The 19698-nt window shown below is 39.3% G+C and overlaps 1 protein-coding gene across 3 annotated transcripts in view; it reads right to left on the bottom strand.

Annotated features, from left to right (window-relative positions):
• Positions 1-19698, bottom strand: part of RABGAP1 (RAB GTPase activating protein 1) — a 170834-nt gene that overhangs the window by 123061 nt on the left and 28075 nt on the right. Inside the window, exon 1 of one of the 3 annotated variants that reach the window (XM_008006339.3) lies at positions 8709-8818. The exons of the other annotated variants lie outside the window; for them this stretch is intronic. The gene's annotated coding sequence lies outside the window, so the exon portion shown is untranslated. Of the gene's footprint in view, positions 1-8708; positions 8819-19698 lie in introns of those variants that run through there. 3 annotated transcript variants of the gene reach the window in all.

Raw genomic sequence — 19698 nt, 5'->3', positions numbered from 1 at the left:
AGATCATGCCACCGCATTCCAGCCTGGGTGACAAAGCAAAACTCTGTCGTAAAAACTTTTTTTTAAAAGAGACACCATATCACTATGTTGCCCAGGGTGGACTTGAACTCCTGGGCTCAAGTGATCCTCCCTCATCAGCCTCCCAAGTAACTGTGACTACAGGCAGTGCCACCATGACCAGCTTAAAGAGTTCTGAAAGCACCTAAAAATCAAACTAAAGCTTAGATCCAATTAGCCTCTTTTCAAAACTGGAAGAGAAATACTGTATCACCTGCAGTAAGCAAAAGACAGCCCAAGTGAACCTAAACTAACTTTTCTAAGGGTAGGGAGAAATATAGGAGTAGAGTTATATAGCTTCCCAAAAGCAGATGAGAGAAGATACTAGATTCCCTGTTGAAGCAATTAGTAACTACAATTGGGAATGCAACTGTAATTGAAGAAAGACATAATACGTGTTATGAAGTACTGTTTTGCTCTTTGGCTTATGAATAAACCCAAGTTTTCTGTTGGGATAGGCTGCCTACGTTGTAACATATTTACCAATCACAGAAATGTAGCTAACCCTAAAATAAAACATGTTTATATATTTGCCTTGTGTTTATACATGTTTATCTTGCATTCTTCCCTACTTTATAAATTTTATAAACATAAGAACTGTCTTCAATGTCCTTAACTCTTCCTTAAAAACTAGGAAAAAGTAATGTACACACACAAAATAGTTTTAAGAGTGGTTTAAAGATAGTAACCTAACAAATGCCTTGAATAATCTTATCAAATACAATACTCAACAATTACCATGTTAGATCATTTGTGAACCTTCAATGCAATTGCAAATTACTACCTGTGACAGTATAGTACACATACTTTTTTTTTTTTTTTGAGGCACAGTCTCGCTCTGTGTGTTGCCCAGGCTGGAGTGCAGTGACACAATCTCGGCTTAGTGCAACCTCTGCCTCCCAGGTTCAGCCGATTCTTCTGCCTCAACATCCCAAGTAGCTGGGATTACAGGCACGTGCCAACACACCCAGCTAGTTTTTGTATTTTTAGTAGAGACGGGGTTTCGTCATGTTGGCCAGGCTGGTCTTGAACTCCCGACCTCAAGTGATCCACCCACCTTGGCCTCCCAAAGTGCTGGGATTACAGTCGTGAGCCACTATGCCCAGCCGATATACTTTAATCAATTAAGTTATTTTTTATTTTTAAGACAGTCAACTAATTTTGTCTAAACCAAGCTGGGAAACATTCAGCAGTGCCTTTCAAGGTTCTGAAACTTTGACAAGCATCAGAATCACCAGGAGAGCTTGTTGAAAGACTGTTGGGCCCTACCTGAGTTTTCAATTAAGTAAGTCTGGGGTGGTACTCAATAATTTGAATTTCTAAAAAATTTCCAGATCACAGTGATGCTGCTAGTCTGGGAACTGCACTCTGAGAAACAATCTTAGATTAATGATTTTTGACCATCACTATCCAAAAAAATTATCAGTATTACTAGGGAATATGAAATGAACAAAAGCATGTAATATATAGTATGGTATCTGTCACACAGTCAACATTAATACATATTAATCTTTTTTCAGAAGTTCTGCTTTAAAAAGTTGGTTTTTTGCTGGGTGCAGTGGCTCAAACCTATAATCCCAGCACTTGGAGAGGCCGAGGCAGGCAGATTACTTGAGGCCAGGAGTTCTAGACCAGTCTGGCCAACATGGCACAACCCTGTCTCTACTAAAAAACACAAAAGTCAGCCAGGCATCGTGGCATGCACCTGTAGTCCCAACTACTCAGGAGACTTAAAGAGTTAAAGAGGAGAATCGTTGAACCTGGGGGAGCGGAGGTTGCAGTGAGCCAAGATCGTACCACTGCACCCCAGTCTGGGCGACAGAGTGAGACTCTATCTCAAACAAACAAACAAACAAAAAACCTCCACAGATGATTCTGATACACAGAATCACTGAGAAACACTGCCTCAAATCAAAATCCCAAAGTACGATGCCAACATAGTATTTACCAGACGGTCCACATATGCATCAAAATACATATGGTACTTTTTGAAAATGCAAATCCCTTGACTCCACCCAAGAAAAACCTCTGTGCATGGGCCCCAAGAATCTATATTCTGCACCCCATGAGACGTTCACATGTAACAAAGTTTGAGAACCACTGGGCTAGGAACTTACACAGTTCATTTACTTTCTAATATGAATGATTCGTTATGATAAAAGGACTAACTGCGAATGACTGTTACTTTTGGCACATGCTCATCTCCACTAGAGAGGCTAGGAAAGTTGCCTATTTAGTTTCCAGCCTCCCTTACGGCTACATTTATTTTCTAATATGAATGGTTCATTATGATAAAAGGACTAACTGCGAATGACTGTTACTTTTGGCACATGTCCATCTCCACTAGAGAGGCTAGAAAAGTTGCCTATTTAGTTTCCAGCCTCCCTTAGAGCTATGGCTTACCATATAACACAATTTTAGCCTTTGAGATGTAAACAGAAATTGGCTGGGAAGCTTCTGGAAGACTGTTGATTTTCTCAATAAAATAAATGAGCATGACTGGTGTTACCCCCTTTCTCTCTTCTTCTTGCCTTGGAACATGCATATAGAACCGTGGGGGATGTACTATGAATGAGGTGACACAGAACAAAATGTCAGTAAACCAAGTCAAGCACAGTGGCCTGTGCCTGCAGTCCCAGCTACTCAAGAGGCTGTGGGGAAGGATCACTTGAGGCCAGTCTGGGCAACATAAGGAGACCCCCTATCTTAAAAAAGAGTCAGTGAGCCAAAAATCAATGAGCGGATAAAAGAAATTGGGTCCTTAATGGTATAGATCAGAAGTTAAGAAACATTTTCTTTAAAGGGCCAGATAATAAATATTTTAGGCTTTGCAGGCTTTATATGTAGTCTCTCTTGCAGCTACTCAACTCTGACTTTGTAGCATGAAAGCAGCCATAAACAATGTGTAAACAAACTAATGTGGCTATGTTCCAATTACACTTTATTTACAAAAACAGGTGGCAGGCCAGACTGGGCCAGCAGGCTATAGTCTGTTGAACCCTGGTATGGATGAACAAGTTAAACCAACTAGCAACTGCCTATGTCCAGACTTCTTATAGCAGAAAAATAAACCCACTCTTAGTAGGGCTCTCTTCCTTGCTGCCAATAGCATTCCTAACAGATACCACAATCATCTTTAAAATAAATGTAGTTTCAGGTAAAGTAATGAAGACACTGTGGCATCAGTGAAAAGGCAAATATATAGATCAATGGCACAGAACAGAGTCCAGAAATAGATGTGCATATATGGCCAACTGATTTTCAACAAATTGTCAAGGTTATTAAATGGAGAAAGTGACAAAACAAATGAAGCTGGAACAATTAATCTGACATCTATATACAAGTACATGAATCTCAAGAGTTCACATCATATACAAAAAATTAACTCAAAAAGGATTACAAACCTAAGTGTGCCATAAAACTATAAAGCACACAGAATAAAACACAGGAGAAATCTTTGTGACACAGAGATTTCTTAGGACACAAAAAGTACAAATCATAAAAGAAAAACTTGAGAACATTAACTTCATTAAAATTAGAAAGTTCTGCTCAAAAGAAACTCTTAAGAGAATGAAAAGATAAGCCAGAGAAAATATTTGCAGGTCATATATCTGATGAAGGACTTCTATCTAGAATACACAGAGAACTCTTAAGAAGAAAACAAACTACCCAATTAAAAAGTGCATTGTAATTCCAGCACTTTGGGAGGCTGAGACGGGCGGATCACGAGGTCAGGAGATCGAGACCATCCTGGCTAACACAGTGAAACCCCGTCGCTACTAAAAAATACAAAAAACTAGCCGGGTGAGGTGGCGGGCGCCTGTAGTCCCAGCTACTCGGGAGGCTGAGGCAGGAGAATATTGCGTAAACCTGTGAGGCGGAGCTTGCAGTGAGCTGAGATCCGGCCACTGCACTCCAGCCTGGGCGACAGAGCGAGACTCCGTCTCAAAAAAAAAAAAAAGCGCATTTCACCAAAGATACACAGATGGCAAATTAGCACATAAAAATAAACTCAACATCACTAGCCATCAGGGAAATAAAAATTATAATAGGATGCCTCTAAACCCCTAAAAGAATGACTATAGTCTGGGCGCGGTGATTCATGCCTATGATCCCAGCACTTTAGGAGGCTGAGGCAGGTGGACTGTCTGTCTCTAGGAGTTTGAAACTAGCCTGGGCAACATGGTGAGACCCCGACTCTACAAAAATTTCAAAAATTAGCCAGAGGCATTGGCACACACGTTGGTCCCAGCTACTCAGGAGGCTAAGGTGGGAGGATCACTTGAATGCAGGAGGTTGAGGCTGCAGTGAGACTACGCCACTGATACCTAGCCTGGGCAACAGAGTGAGACCCTGTTTAAAATAAAATAATGTAACATAAAATAAAATGAATGACTAAAATTCAAAACAATTCTGACAACAGAAGGGCTGGCAAGAACAAGGAGCAACTAGAAACTCTCGTACATTGCTCTTGGGAATGCAAAATGGTCTAGTCACATTATCCATTTTTTATGAAGTTTTATAAGGTTAAACATTACACTTACCATGACTCACTCTTAGGTATTATTTACTCAAGAAAAATAAAAACATATGTCTACACAAAAATGTTTACAAATTATTTTTTGAGAGACAGGGTTTTTCTCTACTGACCAAGCTGCAGGAGAGTGGCACAATCATAGCTCACTGCAGCCTCAAACTTCTGGGCTCAAGCTATCTTCCCATCTCAGCCTCCCAAGTTGCTGAGATTACAGGAACACACCACCAATGCCTGGCTGCAAATGTTAATGCATTATTCATAAAGCCAAAAACTGAATACAACCCAAATGTTTATTCACTGGTGAGTGGATTAATAAAAAGATTCTTATAGATCTATAAAATGGAATACTACTAAGCAATAAAAATGAATAAACTACTAATACACACAATAACATGGACAAATCTCAAAAGCATTATTCTATGTAAAAGAAGCCAAACACAAAAGGACTACATACTGTATGACTCCACTTACCTGGCATTCTGGAAAAGGCAAAACTATAGGGACAGAAATCAGATCACTGGTTACCAGGAAAGCGGAATAAAGGTATGACTATATAGAAGCACAGAGGGACTTTTGGGAGTAATAAAAGTATTCTCCATCTTGACTATGCTGGTCGTTACATGAGACTTTACATTTGTTAAAACTCAGGACTGTACAACTAGGAGGGTTGCATTTTATTGGTATAAATTGTATCTAAAAAATCTGACCTAAAATAAAACAGAAAAAGTATGATTTCCACAAAAGATGCAATTTGAGAAGACAACTGTTCCTTTTTTCTATCTACCCTCCTAAAGGTGCTCATCCAGGATTCTGTCTTTGGCATTAACTTCACGTGATTAGACTCTTCTGTGCCACTGTACGGTATCTACTCCCAACACCATACAAACAATCCCAAATCTATACCTAAAATCCCTTCCTCAACTGTCTACTGGATACCTTCAGTTGGATATATCAAACTTATTGTGTCCAAAACTTAAGCCACTGATCCTCTTCCTGCACCTTTTTTTTTTTTTGGGGGGGGGGAGGGGGACAGAATCTCATTCTGTCGCCCAGGTTGGAGTGCAGTGGTGCAATCTCTGCTCACTGCAACCTCTGCCTCCCGGGTTCAAGCAATTCTCATGTCTCAGCCTCCTGAGTAGCTGAGATTACAGGCATGTGCCATCACATCCAGCCAATTTTTGTATTTTTGGTAGAGATGGGGTTTCACCATGTTGGCCAGGCTGGTCTCAAACTCCTGGCCTCAAGTATCTGCCCGCCTTGGCCTCCCTGTTGGGATTACAAGCATGAGCCACCACACCCAGCCCTCCTGCATCCTTTTTTAATCAATGAGTTGCATTACCATTCACTCCATGGCCAAATTAAGAATTACAATCATCCTTGATTTCTCTCATTGCCATGTAACTCACAAATCCTACTGACCCTTGTCTGTCCATTTTTCCCTTCTTCTATATTCTCTGCATAGCTAATACCTTAGTACAACCTCTCCTAAGCCTACCACAAAGTTAGCAGTTTGCCTGCCTTCCTTCTCTCTCTCCTCTTTTATATATGGCCACCATCCAACTCATAATTGCCAATCTTAGTTGTGATCAAGCACTGCCTTGTTTTTAAATCCTTCCATGGTTCCTCGATGCCCACAAGATAAAGTCAAATTTGTAAGTATATCCTATGAGTCTTTTCACAACTCTGCTCAATCTACCTTTCCAGTCACTTAGTCACAGCAAACTACTCAACTTTCTCAGGACACATCATAAACTTTCAAGCACCCACACTTTGCATGGTTTCCTTTCCTGGAAAGCCACTCTCTCCTCCTTTGTAGTCTTTAAGACCAACCTTAAATTCTGTTACCTCCTCTGGGAGATCTTAACCCTTCTAGACAGGATTCAATCACTCCCTTCTCAGGACTACCATAATATTAGCATACATGTTTATTCTAGCATTGCTACTTTTTTGGAAAATATTTGTTTAGAGAGTCCCTTGAACCAGACTGGGCAGAGACTGTTTGTTAAATTATCTTTACATCCCCAAAGCTTCTGATAGTGACTGGGGCAGAATACACCTGAAATACACATTTACTGAACTGAATGTTAGAAACGCAAAGAATGGAAGCCAAAGCAGTATGATTTTATCCTACTTGAATACTGAATATTCCACAAATTTTGGTTTAATTATAGAAAGGAAATTTGAATGACTTTAGCTTTATCTACTAAAATACAAAAACAAAAACAAATACCATCTTTTTTCATTATTCTGAGCAAGTATCATTAAGGTGTAACATTTGCAATAAGAATACTGGGCAAGACCAAAGAGCCCAGTGCAAAACACAAACAATATATTTTGAAGTCCAACAGAGACTTCTAATGTAATTTAGCACAAATACGAAGACAAAAAAAGCAAAACAAATATTTAGGAATAGTACAACTAAGAATTACATTTAGATTTGTGTTTATTTCCATGTACTCTACATTAAAAGGAAGGAACAGTTCTTTAGGAAAGTCCTGAATTGTGAAGGAAAACAATAAACATAAAGAGGCCAATTGAGCATTCAGCAGCTACTGTAAACATAAGACATAAATGTGTGCAGGGATGAAGACTGCATGATGAATCGTTTCTTCGTAATTCTGCTTACATAGCAAGGTGGTACTAAAAAAAAAAAAACTGGGCTCAGAGTTGTTTTGTGGCACAACTCCAAGAGGCCCCCCATTCACAGCATGAATCATGTGAATGTCTCTCATGAGAACCGTACTGTGCAAAGCCTATGCAACTGAACTTAGGAGCCATACTTGGGCTCCCAAGTAAGACAGATCTGGCTTTGGGACATTGCTCTGATATTAACTCTGTAACTGAGGATTAATGTCTGGGAGCCCCAACTGTCTGTCTCATCTCTAAAACGAGGATGTTAATATCTATCTCACTGGACTGTTATTAGGGTTTGATAACATTATTGGGCACTTATGTATATTTCAGGCACTGTATCGAGTGGTTTTTACAGAACTATCTCATTTAACTCTCACACCACAGTACCTGCCAAATAGTTAGCATCCAATAAGTGTTGGTATCCACGCTCAGCTCTTTCTAAAGAAACTCTGATTCCCCTATTAGAGTTGAGGTTTGAAAACAAACAATAAACTTAGAAAGCAAGTAGTTCTACTTTCCGTGACCCAAAGAACTCTAAGAACACATCTACTATTCATGTACAAAAGCAGCATATTGGAATAATATTTGTCCTTTCTAAATATATCAAATAAAGGCAATAACTTATATGGTAGAATTGGCTACAAGTCTGTTTCCTTGAGCGCAAAACTGCATTTATGAAACCAAAGAACAAAATGTTCCAAAGGCAAAATCTAGAGTCATTTCCTGGTCTCAATTTTCTACTTCTAATTTTATAGTTCTTGTTTCCTTTCACTGCAACAATACCAACTTGGCCCCAATTGATTTGCCAGTTACACAAAGCTACTTCAGGCAGTTTGGGATCCTTTTCTGAGGGATATTTAGGCCCTCAAGAAAACATGCTTAGGAAGGGACAGTTTGTGCTTGAGAAGTCCCTAGATGATCTATTAGTCCCTAGTTTCCACTATTGTAATCCTACTGCAGCAAAAACACAAATGAAAATGGTTCAAACTGAGTAATATTGCTGAGCTTCAGTGTAAAAGATGAGCAATTAAGAAGTACGTATGTTACTTATAACACTAAATAACCTTAGCTGTGTCAGAATACGTGATACAAAATAACCAAAAGTCCAATTTGGATATTTGAAGATTTAGTTACTAATCTCAAACCTGCTTACACACTCATTCTGTGATCCTTGTTAAATCAGTAAATTTATGATTTACTTTACAAACCATGGCTGTTCTGATTATCAGTCTCTTTATCTTACTGTATGAAGAAAGAACCAAACAACATAAAGTTACCATTAGGAATTTCTAGTAATACTTTGAAAAAGAGGAAGGGAAAGAACAGCAGCTTGTGAATTTATCCTGAAAAGTCAACTGAAGACAGGCCCAAAATATTTACAACTGTTTCACTAAGTAGTGGGATTATGGATGGGTTTTATTTATTTTTATTTATTTTAATTTTTTATTTTTTAAATAGAAACAGGGTTCCATCATATTACCTAGGCTGGTCTAGAACTCCTGGGCTCAGGCAATCCTCCTGCCTCCACCTCCCAAAGTGTGTGGGGATTACAGGCATGACCCACAGCATCTGGCCATGGCTGGGTTTTAGTTACTTCTCTTACTGTCTGGTTTTCTATATCAAGCAGACATTATTATAACTAAAAAAAAAAAAAAAAAAAAAAAAGACAAGGCCATTTGTATCTTGGGAGGAAAAGAAAAGCAAATACAATCAATTCTACTACATGCAGTAGTCTTGACTCCATGTTCTTTCAAGCTTCTGCATGTTACCACATTACAGACTCACTTAGGACATTCTTAATATTTTCTCAACTATCACCTACTACACATAATCTTTATTTTCTTCTTTAGGCAACAATTACGTTCTCACACAGTTCACTCATACCTAGATTCTAGTACATGATGAATTGTATCATGACGACATATTTACTGATGTGTCTCCACGACCACCACCACTCTAACCCTCTTAATTATACTGAGTTCATGTTCAGTAACTTTGCTGAATAAAAGATCAAGCATTACAGAAGGCAAGATTAGCAGGTTCTTTTTCTTTTTTTTTTGAGACGAAGTTTCACTCTTGTCGCCCAGACTGGAGTGCAGTGGCGTGATCTCAGCTCACCACAACCTCTGCCTCCCAGATTCAAGCAATTCTCCTGCCTCAGCCTCCCAAGTAGCTGGGATTACAGGTACACGCCACCACGCCCGGCTAATTTTTGTATTTTTAGTAGAGATTAAAATACATGTTTTGTATTTTTTTTTTTTGCCATGTTGGCCAGGCTTGTCTGAAACTCCTGATCTCAGGTGATCTGCCCGCCTCAGCCTCCCAAAGTGCTGGAATTACAGGCATGAACCACCATGCCCAGCAGATTATCAGGTTCTAAAAAAGCAGTATCAGAAGCCAAATCAGAAGATCAGTTTCGGCATTACTGAGATAGAGTGACTTTTGTTATCTGCTATCCTAATAAAGTTTGGCAATTTTCTTCCATCTAAATAATATCAATTATATTTTTCAAGAAGAAAGCTCTATGAGGATTAAAGACTTTAAAAAATTAACTGATCTTTCTGCGTAAGAAACACTACTTCATCAAAGCATCCCCAACCAGTATTTATAGAGTATCTTTGGGTAAGAGCTAAGATTCTCAACTGAGAGGAACATATCGTCAGGCAGATGGAAAAAATACATGTTCTGCTTTTATGGAGAGTTCTCACATTTTGATATGAGCTGTCAAAACATTTTATTAAGAAAAATACCTGCTTATGGATGACTAGGTTAAAAAAAAAAAAGAAATATATTTCTATGTATTTAACAGATGGGGTCTCACTATATTGCCTAGGCTGGTCTCCAACTCCTGAGCTCAAGCAATCCTCCCACTTCGGCCTCCCCAAGTGCTGGGATTACAGGTGTGAGCCATCATGCCCGGCCATACCTCTGTGTTTTCTATAACCACACCATCACATAACACTTTTCTTCAAAAGGCTTACCTAAAGCATTACTAACTCCAAGAAGCCTTCCTTGACCCCTCCCTCAAGCTGAGTTAGGTTTCCATCCTCTGTTCTGTATCACCCTTTGCTTGTCTATACCACAGTATTCATCTAACTATACTGATGTTGAAAATTAAATATGGCCAGAGAATCTCTACAGCACCTCCAATCAAGAGATATAGCCTATTTACCCAAAACCTTGAATAAGAACTGGACTTGTGACTTGCTTTGAACAACAGAATCCACGTGGTATAATTTCTAAGCCTCAGCCCTAAGGGCCTTACAGCTGCTACTCCTGTCCTAAGACTACCATGCTGTGAAGAAGCCTAACATGAGAGACTACATGGAGGGAGACACAGCCATCCTACTTAAGCCCAGTCCCCATCCGACCCACCAGATGAATGAAGTTGTATGAATGCAAGATCAGCAAAAACTAACCAGTCAATCACAAAATCAATAGAAATCAACTGTTTTAATCCACTGAGTATTGAGGCAAATTGGGGGTTCTTCTTACTATTTTTATTTTTTTAAAAAAAAGAGACAGGGTCTCACTGTTGTTGCCCAGGCTAGTCTTGAACTCCTGGGCTCCAGTGATCCTCCAGCCTCAGCCTCCCAAAGTGCTGGGATTACAGACATGTGCCACTACAACAGGGCAGAGGTAATTTGTTACAAAGGAAAGACTAACAGAAACAAATGTAATAAGATGTTTAATAATTGTCATCTACCCCAAGCTATAAGCAACTTAAATACAGGCACCAAGTCCAGTTCATCTCTATTCTCATTCAGCCTTTTATTATTTTCTCTCTGGCTATGATGTTCTCCAGTTCCACTATCATTCCACTTGGGACTTACTGTGTTCTTTGATGCCAATGATTTATATTTTTTATCACTTCCGGAAAATATTCAACTATTATCTCTTCAAGTATTTTCTTCCATCTTCCCCATTCTCTTGTTACAGAACACTTAAGATGGTTGGTCCTTCTCATCTTAATTTTTATGTCTCTTAAGTGGTCTTTCATATCTTATCTTTCAATGCTATCTTCTGGATAATTTCTTCAGATCCATTTTCCAGGTATTTGATTCTCTCTTCAGCCATGTGTAGTTTGCTGTTTAACACATCCGCTGCACTTTTAATTTCATTGGCTCTAAATTTAATTGTAGAATTCTAGTTTCAGTTGGCTTAATTTTTAAATTTCTTTGATATTTTGTTCTTTTTAAATGTTTTCTAATTTTAAGTCTTTAATTATTTTAATCAAATTTCCCTTAAGGTTATACCTAATAATTCTAATGCCCAAGTTCTAGTGGAATTCAATTTTGCTGGGGTTTGCTACCTTGCTCATAATAAGTTACTCTTTATATCTATTTGTAAATTCTGGATTGTGTGCTCTGCTTTAAGAGGAATACCACATAGCCTAAGTGGCAAGCATGTTCTTCCAGAGTAGTTCTGCAATTGCTTCTGTAAGGTGCCTGGAGTATTACCAATCAAGGAACATAAAGTAGCGTAAATTCAAACTCTAAACATACATGAAGGCAAGCCTGTGGGAACAAATTTCCAGCAAGACCCTCCTCCAAATTAATGTCCAAGCTAAGAAACGTAAGTTTCCTTATTTCCTTATGTACTTCCTGTGACTACAGGTAGAATTTCTACCCTTATCCTTTCAAGTTAGGATGTAGCCTCTGAGTACACTTTATGAGGAGATCTCAGTTCCAACACCTCTCTCTCTAAACCCAAGGCCTTACCTCTTGCCCAACATAGTTATCAAAATCCAAGCACTTTGGTTATAAAGAATAGCAAATTCCTCAATGCAGACCAAATGTCAGCCCATATGTATAGTTAAAGCTTTCAGTTCCCTCTTGGTTTTTGTTCCTTGAAGACTGTCATTACTTTCTTGTAAATACAGCTAGGCAATTAAAAAGTTGTTACATTTCAGGCAGCTTTCCTAATTATTTTATATTGGAAATTTCTTAGGCTGTGTAGGTTATCATAAATGGGAATTCTTATCCTGTGGTAGATTATCAGCTGTCAAATGACCTTTCAACAAGACACTCAACTGGGACTTTTGGAGTTTTGGGGTGGAATAGTGACAGACTTGTAAAATGTGTTTTCCACTGGGTACACATGGACATAAAGATAGGAACAATGAACACTGAGAACTGCAACAGAGGGTAGGAAGGGAAGCAGACAGGGGGACAAGGGTTGAAAAAACTATCTATTGGGTACTGTGCTTACTACCTGGGTTTAATTGTGCCCCAAACCTCAGAATCATGTAATATACATTTATAACAAACCTGTACATGTACCCCTTGAATCTAAAAGCTTAAAACAAAAATTTCTTTTTTGAGACAGAGTATCACTATGTTGCCCAGGCTGAACTGCAGTGGCTATTCACAGGCATGCTTTTAGAGCACTGCAGCCTTGCACTCCTCTGGCTTTGAGCAATCCTCCTACATTAGCCTCCTAAGTAGCTGGGACTACAGGTACACACAATCACACCCAGCTCATAGTTCCACTTTCATGTTTATGTCCCAAGCATAAATGTTAGCACTAAAACAGAAACAAAAGAAAAATTCCAGGGCCTGGCACAGTGGCTCACACACATAATCCTAGCACAATGGGAGGCTGAGGCAGGTGGACCACTTGAGGCCAGGAATTCAAGACCACCCTGGCCAACATGGCGAAACCCCATCTCTAACAAGAAAAAAAAAAAAAATTAGCCAGGCATGGTGGCACACTGGCACATGACTGTAACCCCAGCTACTCAGGAGACTAAGGCACAAGTCATCTGAACCCAGGAGGCGCAGGTTGTAGTGAACAGAGATTGTGCCACTCCACTCCAGCCTGGGCAACAGAGCAAAACTCCTGTCTCAACAAACAAACAAAACTCGAGAGCCTTGGAATTTATTAAATGTCATGTTGGCCAGGCATGGTGGCTCACAACAATAATCCCAACACTTTAGGAGGCCAAGGTGGAAGGATCACTTGAGGCCACGAGTTTGAGACTAGTCTGGGCAACATATGAAGACCTTGCCTCTACAAACTAAAACAAAATAAAATGTTTTAAATTCCGTATTATACCACATTGAAATGGCAAAAAAAAAAAAAAAAAAAAAATTGTTAGGAAGGTAGATAAGATGTTCTATAAATCTTTTTTTTTAAAAGTCATTTTGTTAGTTATTCTACTGGAGGCTGAGAAATGATACAAGGTTTCAAAAAGGAGAGTACTACTGCGCAATATCTCCAGTAACACTATTATACCTTCCTCTGATGACAGATCTTATAGATTTAACAATTTTAATTATTCCTCAATTCCAGTTCTATATATAATAACCCTTCATAACATACAGATGTAATGAAATTAAAACACACAAAGGAAATATTTTAAATTTGGAGAACATGTTCCTCAATTTCCTCATCTACAAAACACAATCATGCATTGCTTAACAACAGGGATACATTCTGAGAAATGCACTGTTGCGCAGTTCTGTTGTATGAACATCATAGAGTGTACTTACATAAACCTAGGAAGCATAGCCAACTATACACCTAGGCTGTATGGTATAGCCTGTTACTCCTAGGCTACAAACCTGTATAGCATGTTCCTATACTGAATACTGTAGGCAATTATAACACAATGGTAAGTATGTGTGTATTAAACATATTTAAACACAGAAAAGGTACAATAAAAATATGGTATTATAATCTTTTGGGACCACCTTCATACATGTAGTTGGTTGTTGACTAAAATGTCATGCAGTACATGACTATACAGGTATTTCTTTCTGGTAAACGAGACAAATGATAGTTAGAAAGAATAAATATGACCTAGTATTTGCCAGCACAATAGGATGACTACAGTAAAAATGGTTTAATTGTACATTTAGGCCGGGTGCAGTGGCTCAAGCCTGTAATCCCAGCACTTTGGGAGGCCAAGACGGGCGGATCACGAGGTCAGGAGATCGAGACCATCCTGGCTAACACGGTGAAACCCTGTCTCTACTAAAAATACAAAAAAAAACTAGCAGGGCGAGGTGGCGGGCGCCTGTAGTCCCAGCTACTCGGGAGGCTGAGGCAGGAGAATGGCGTAAACCCAGGAGGCGGAGCTTGCAGTGAGCTGAGATCCGGCCACTGCGCTCCAGCCTGGGTGACAGAGCAAGACTCCGTCTCAAAAAAAAAAAAAAAAAAATTGTACATTTAAAAATAACTAGCCGGGGGCGGTGGCTCACACCTGTAATCCTAGCACTTTGGGAGGTCAACGCAGGCGGATCATCTGAGGTCAGGAGTTCAAGACCAGCCTGGCCAACATGGCAAAACCCCATCTCTACTAAAAATACAAAAATTGGCTGGAAGTGGTGGCACGCACCTGTAATCCCGGCTACTCAGGAGGCTGAGACAGGAGAATCGCTTGAACCTGGGAGGCAGAGATTGTGGTAAGCCAAGATCCTGCCACTTTACTCCAGCCTGGGCGACAGAGCAAGACTCTGCCTCAAAAATAATAATGATAATAAAATAAAATAAAAAATAAAAGAGTATAACTGTGCTGGTAAAAAATGATTTAATTGTACATTTAAAAATAACTAAAAGAGTATAATTGTGCTGCATGCAGTTTCTCATGCCTGTAATCCTAGTGCTTTGAGAGGCCAAGGCAGGCAGATCACTTGAGGCCAGGAATTCAGTACCAGCCTGACCAACATGGCAAAACCCCACGTCTACTACAATTGTGAGAATTAGCCAGGCATAGTGGTGCACACCTACAGTCCCAGCTACTCAGGAGGCTGAGGTATGAGAACCGTTTGAAACCAGTAAGTGGACGTTGTAGTGAGCTGAGATCGCACCACTGCACTGCAACCTAGGCAACACAGTGAGACTCCACCTCAAAAAAAAAAAAAAAAAAAAAAAAAGGTAGAATTGAATTGTTTGTAACACCAAGAATAAATGCTTAACGTGATGGATACCCCATTTACCCTGATGTAATTATTACTCATTGCACATCTGTATGAAAATGTCTCATGTAATGCATATACACACATTAACGCATAATTAATACACCTACTATGTACCCACAAAAATTAAAAATTAAGAAAAAAGGCAGGGCATGGTGGCTCCCACCTGTAATCCCAGCACTTTGGGAGGCCAAGGCGGGTAGATCACCTGAGGTCAGGAGTTCAAGATCAGCCTAGCCACATGGTAAAATCCCGTCTCTCTAAAAATACAAAAAATTAGTCAAGCGTGCTGGTGTGCACTTGTAATCCCAGCTATTCAGGAGGCTGAGGTAGGAGAATCACTTGAACCTGGGAGGCGGAGATCATGCCACTGCACTCCAGCCTGGGCAACAAGAGTGAAACTCTGTCTCAAAAAAAAAAAAAAAAAATTTTTAAGGAAAAAAAAAGACATAAGAGAGAGCAAAAAAAGAAGTTCTCTGGAAGATACCTGAGGGTTCCCCCCCATGTAACATAAATGATTAATCAAAGTAGAAACAGGAAGAGTAAGTCAAACTACTTTGAAAACTTACAAGAAAATTTTCAAATGGAGGAAATCCAAAAGGAGACAAGATGGATTTACTTGCATATTTACTGCTGTCTTAATTTCTAGAAACTGTTCCTAGGCTAACTATTCTACTTACACACAAGAAACTCTTTTTTCTAATCAAAGATTCTGCTCTCCTTCATACTAGTAACATACCCTTTTTACTAAATAATTCCTGCCAATATATAAATATCCTACAATCATTCAATAAAATCCATAACCCCTGCAGCTACCACTCAATTTTTCTGCCCTCATTTTATAGCAAAAGTCCTTGAAAAAGTTGTCTATATTTATTTCCCCTTCTTTCTCATCTCCTATTTACTAATGAACCCACACTAACCTTACTACAGTCTACTCTCTCCAAAAAACTCATTATACTTGAGGGTCCCCAAGGCCTGCATCTTGTTATTTTCCACTTATTATCTAAATCAATCTTTTAGCCAAATCAGACATACCTGATCACTACTGCTTTCCTGAAACACCTTTGCCACTTGTCTTTCAAGGAATTCTGCTCTCCTAGTGATACAGTTTGGCTGTGCCCCTCACCCAAATCTCATTTTGAATTGTAACTCCCCCAATTCCCATGTATTGTGGGAGGAACCTGGAGGGAGGTAACTGAATCATGAAGGCAGGTCTTTCGTGTTCTCATGATAGTGAGTCTCACGAGATCTGATGATTTTTAAAATGGGAGTTTTCCTGCACAAGCTCTCTCTTCTCTTGTCTGCTGCCATCCAGATAAGACATGACTTGCTCCTCCTTGCCTTCTGCCATGATTGTGAGGCCTCCTCAGACGTGTGAAACTGTAAGTTCATTAAAGCTCTTTTTCTTCGCAGTCTCAGGTATGTCTTTATCTGCAGTATGAAAACGAAGTAATACACCTGCGTTTTCTTATATGAGTTATTTCTTCTCAGTTGTTTCTGCTGATTTCTCTTCATCTCAATCTCTGAATATTGGAGTACCCCAAGAACCAACTGTTATCTGGACAATTAGCAGGAAAGGGGCAAGAGTGGTAGCAAGGAGAGCAGGGGTAAATGTGCTCTGATTCAGAAAATGTTTTGGTATTAATGTGGGTAAATTAGATGTAGGGTATGAGGTAAAGAGAAGTAGATGATTCCTAGATTTTGGCCTGGGCTGTTTAGTCTAATCCTGAGCTAAACAGTAATGGGAAAGAGAAAGGTAAGTCAAGAATTGGGTCAGGAGAATATATTACATTTGAGTTGACTTTTAGCTGTCTCTTTGGAGATGTCAGTTTGATAGTTGGTTTGTTTGATAGTTGGATGTATGAGACTAATACTAAGGAGAGGTTAGTTGTAGCTGCCATCAATAGTATTTACTTGCTATTTAAAGCTATGAAATTATGGTTGGGTGCATTGGTGACGAATTCAGAGATTCATCTCAATCTCTGAATATTGGAGTACCCCAAGAACCAACTGCTATCACTTGTCTCTTCAATATCTACACTCACATTGTGAGTGGTCTTATCTAATTCTATAGCTTAATTTTTTTATTTTTTCGAGACGGAGTGTCACTCTTATAGCCCAGGCTGGAAGGCAATGGCACAATCTAGGCTCACTGCAACCTCTGCCTCCCGGGTTCAAGCAATTCTCCTGCCTCAGCCTCCCAAGTAGCTAGGATTACAAGCTGCACCACCACGCCTGGCTAATTTTGTATTTTTAGTAGAAATAGGGTTTCACCATGTTGGCCAGGCCTATCACAAACTCCTGGCCTCAAGTGATCTGCCTGTCTCAGCCTCCCATAGTGCTGGGATTACAGGAGTGAGCCACTGCACCCAACCATAATTTCATAGCTTTAAATAGCAAATAAATACTATTGATGGCAGCTACAACCAACCTCTCCTTAGTATTAGTCTCATACATCCAACTATCAAACAAACCAACTATCAAACTGACATCTCCAAAGAGACAGCTAAAAGTCAACTCAAATGTAATATATTCTCCTGACCCAATTCTTGACTTACCTTTCTCTTTCCCATCTCAGTAAACGGCATTACTAAGGTAATGCCATTACTGTTTAGCTCAGGGTTAGACTAAACAGCCCAGGCCAAAATCTAGGAATCATCTACTTCTCTTTACCTCATACCCTACATCTAATTTACCTACATTAATACCAAAACATATTCTGAATCAGAGCACATTAACCCCTGCTCTCCTTGCTACTACTCTTGCCCCTTTCCTGCTAATTGTCCAGGAAGCTTTTTTAGAAAAGATTTAGAGATATAATTCATAAACCATACAATTCATTCATTTAAAAAGTATGTTCAATGGTTTAAGTATATTCACAGATATATGCAACTACCAAAGTCAATTTAAAAACATTTTCATTACCTCAAAAAAGTGGCACAGGCCAGGTGCGGTGGCTCATGCCTGTAATCCCAGCACTTTGGGAAGCCAAGGCAGGCGGATCACCAGAGGTCAGGAGTTCGAGACTAGCATGGCCAACATGGTGAAACCCCATCTTTACTAAAAATACAAAAAGTAGCCAGGCATGGTGGTGCGTGCCTGTAATCCCAGTTACTCAGGAGGCTGAGGCAAGAGAATCACTTGAACCCAGGAGGTGGAGGTTGAAGTAAGTTGAGATCACACCACTGCACTCCAGCCTGGGCAAAAGAGACCGTCTCAAAAAAAAATTTTTTTTAATAAAAAAATTGTAAAAAGCAGCACACTATACCCTTAAGTTATCACCTTTCTACTCCCCGCAGACTCGCGCAACCAGCCCTAAGCAACCACTAATTTTCTGTCTCTAAAGATTTGCCTATTCTGAATATTTCCTATTAATGAAATTATGTAATTTGTAGTCTTTTGTGATGACGTGTCATTCAGCATAATGTTCTTAAGGTTCATCTACATTGTAGCATCTATCAGTATTTGATGGCTTAATAATATTCGATTGTATACATTTTGTTTACCCATTCAGCAGTTGATGGTTTAGTTCTTTATACTTCCTAGAACTATTATCATTTACAAATTCTTTCATTGCATTTTTGCTGTTGTTGTTGTTTTTCACTTTTCTTGATAATATCTTTTTTTCTAAGTAGAGACAGGGTCTCCCTCTGTTGCCTAAGTAGGAGTGCAGTGGGTATGATCACAACGCACTGCAGCCTTGACCTCTCTGGCTCAAGCGATCCTCCCACCTCAGCCCCCAAATAACTGGGACTACAAGAGCATGCCACCACATTCAGCTAATTAAAAAAATTTTTTTTCTTGTAGAGATGGAGTCTCTGTATGTTGCCCAGGCTGTTCTCAAACTTGTGGGCTCAAGTGATCCTCCCATCTCAGCCTCTCAAAGTGCTAGGATTACAGGCATGAGCCACTGCACGTGGCCCTAGCACAATGTTGAAGATTGCTGGTGAGTGCAGACGTCCTTGCCTTATTCTTAAACGTAGCAGGGGAAGAATCACTCTTTCACCATCAAGTATGATTTTACCTGTGAGCTTTTTGAAAATGTCCTTTATCAGGTTGAAATGTTCCATTGTATTTCGAGTTTTCTCATTTCTTTTTTTCATGAAAAGCTGTTAGATTTTTGTCAAATGCTTTTTCTGCATCTACTGAGATGATCGTGTGGGTTTTGCTTTTTATTCTACAGATACGGTATATTACATTAATAATTTTCAGATGTTAAACTAACCTTACATTCCTGGAATAACTCCCACTTGATCATGGTATGTAATCCTTTTTATATTTATATACCAGTTAAATTCACTTTGCTAGTATTTCAAGGTTTTTTGTGCCCATATGCATTAAAGACATTGGTGTGCAGTTTCCCTTTGATGTCTTTGTCTGATTTTGGTATCAGGCTAATGGTGTTCTCATACAGTAAGTTGGGAAGTATTCCCTACTTTTCTATTGCAGAGAAGAGTTTGTGCAGAATAGATATTAATTCTTATTTAAGTATCTGGTAGAATTCAACAGTACAGACACCTGAATCCAGGGTTTTCTTTGGGGTAC

This window comes from Chlorocebus sabaeus, chromosome 12 (genome assembly GCF_047675955.1).
Source record: "Chlorocebus sabaeus isolate Y175 chromosome 12, mChlSab1.0.hap1, whole genome shotgun sequence".
Lineage (NCBI taxonomy): Eukaryota > Metazoa > Chordata > Mammalia > Primates > Cercopithecidae > Chlorocebus > Chlorocebus sabaeus.
Note: the sequence above shows the minus strand (reverse complement) of the source record. Positions and strands in the feature narration are given on the sequence as shown.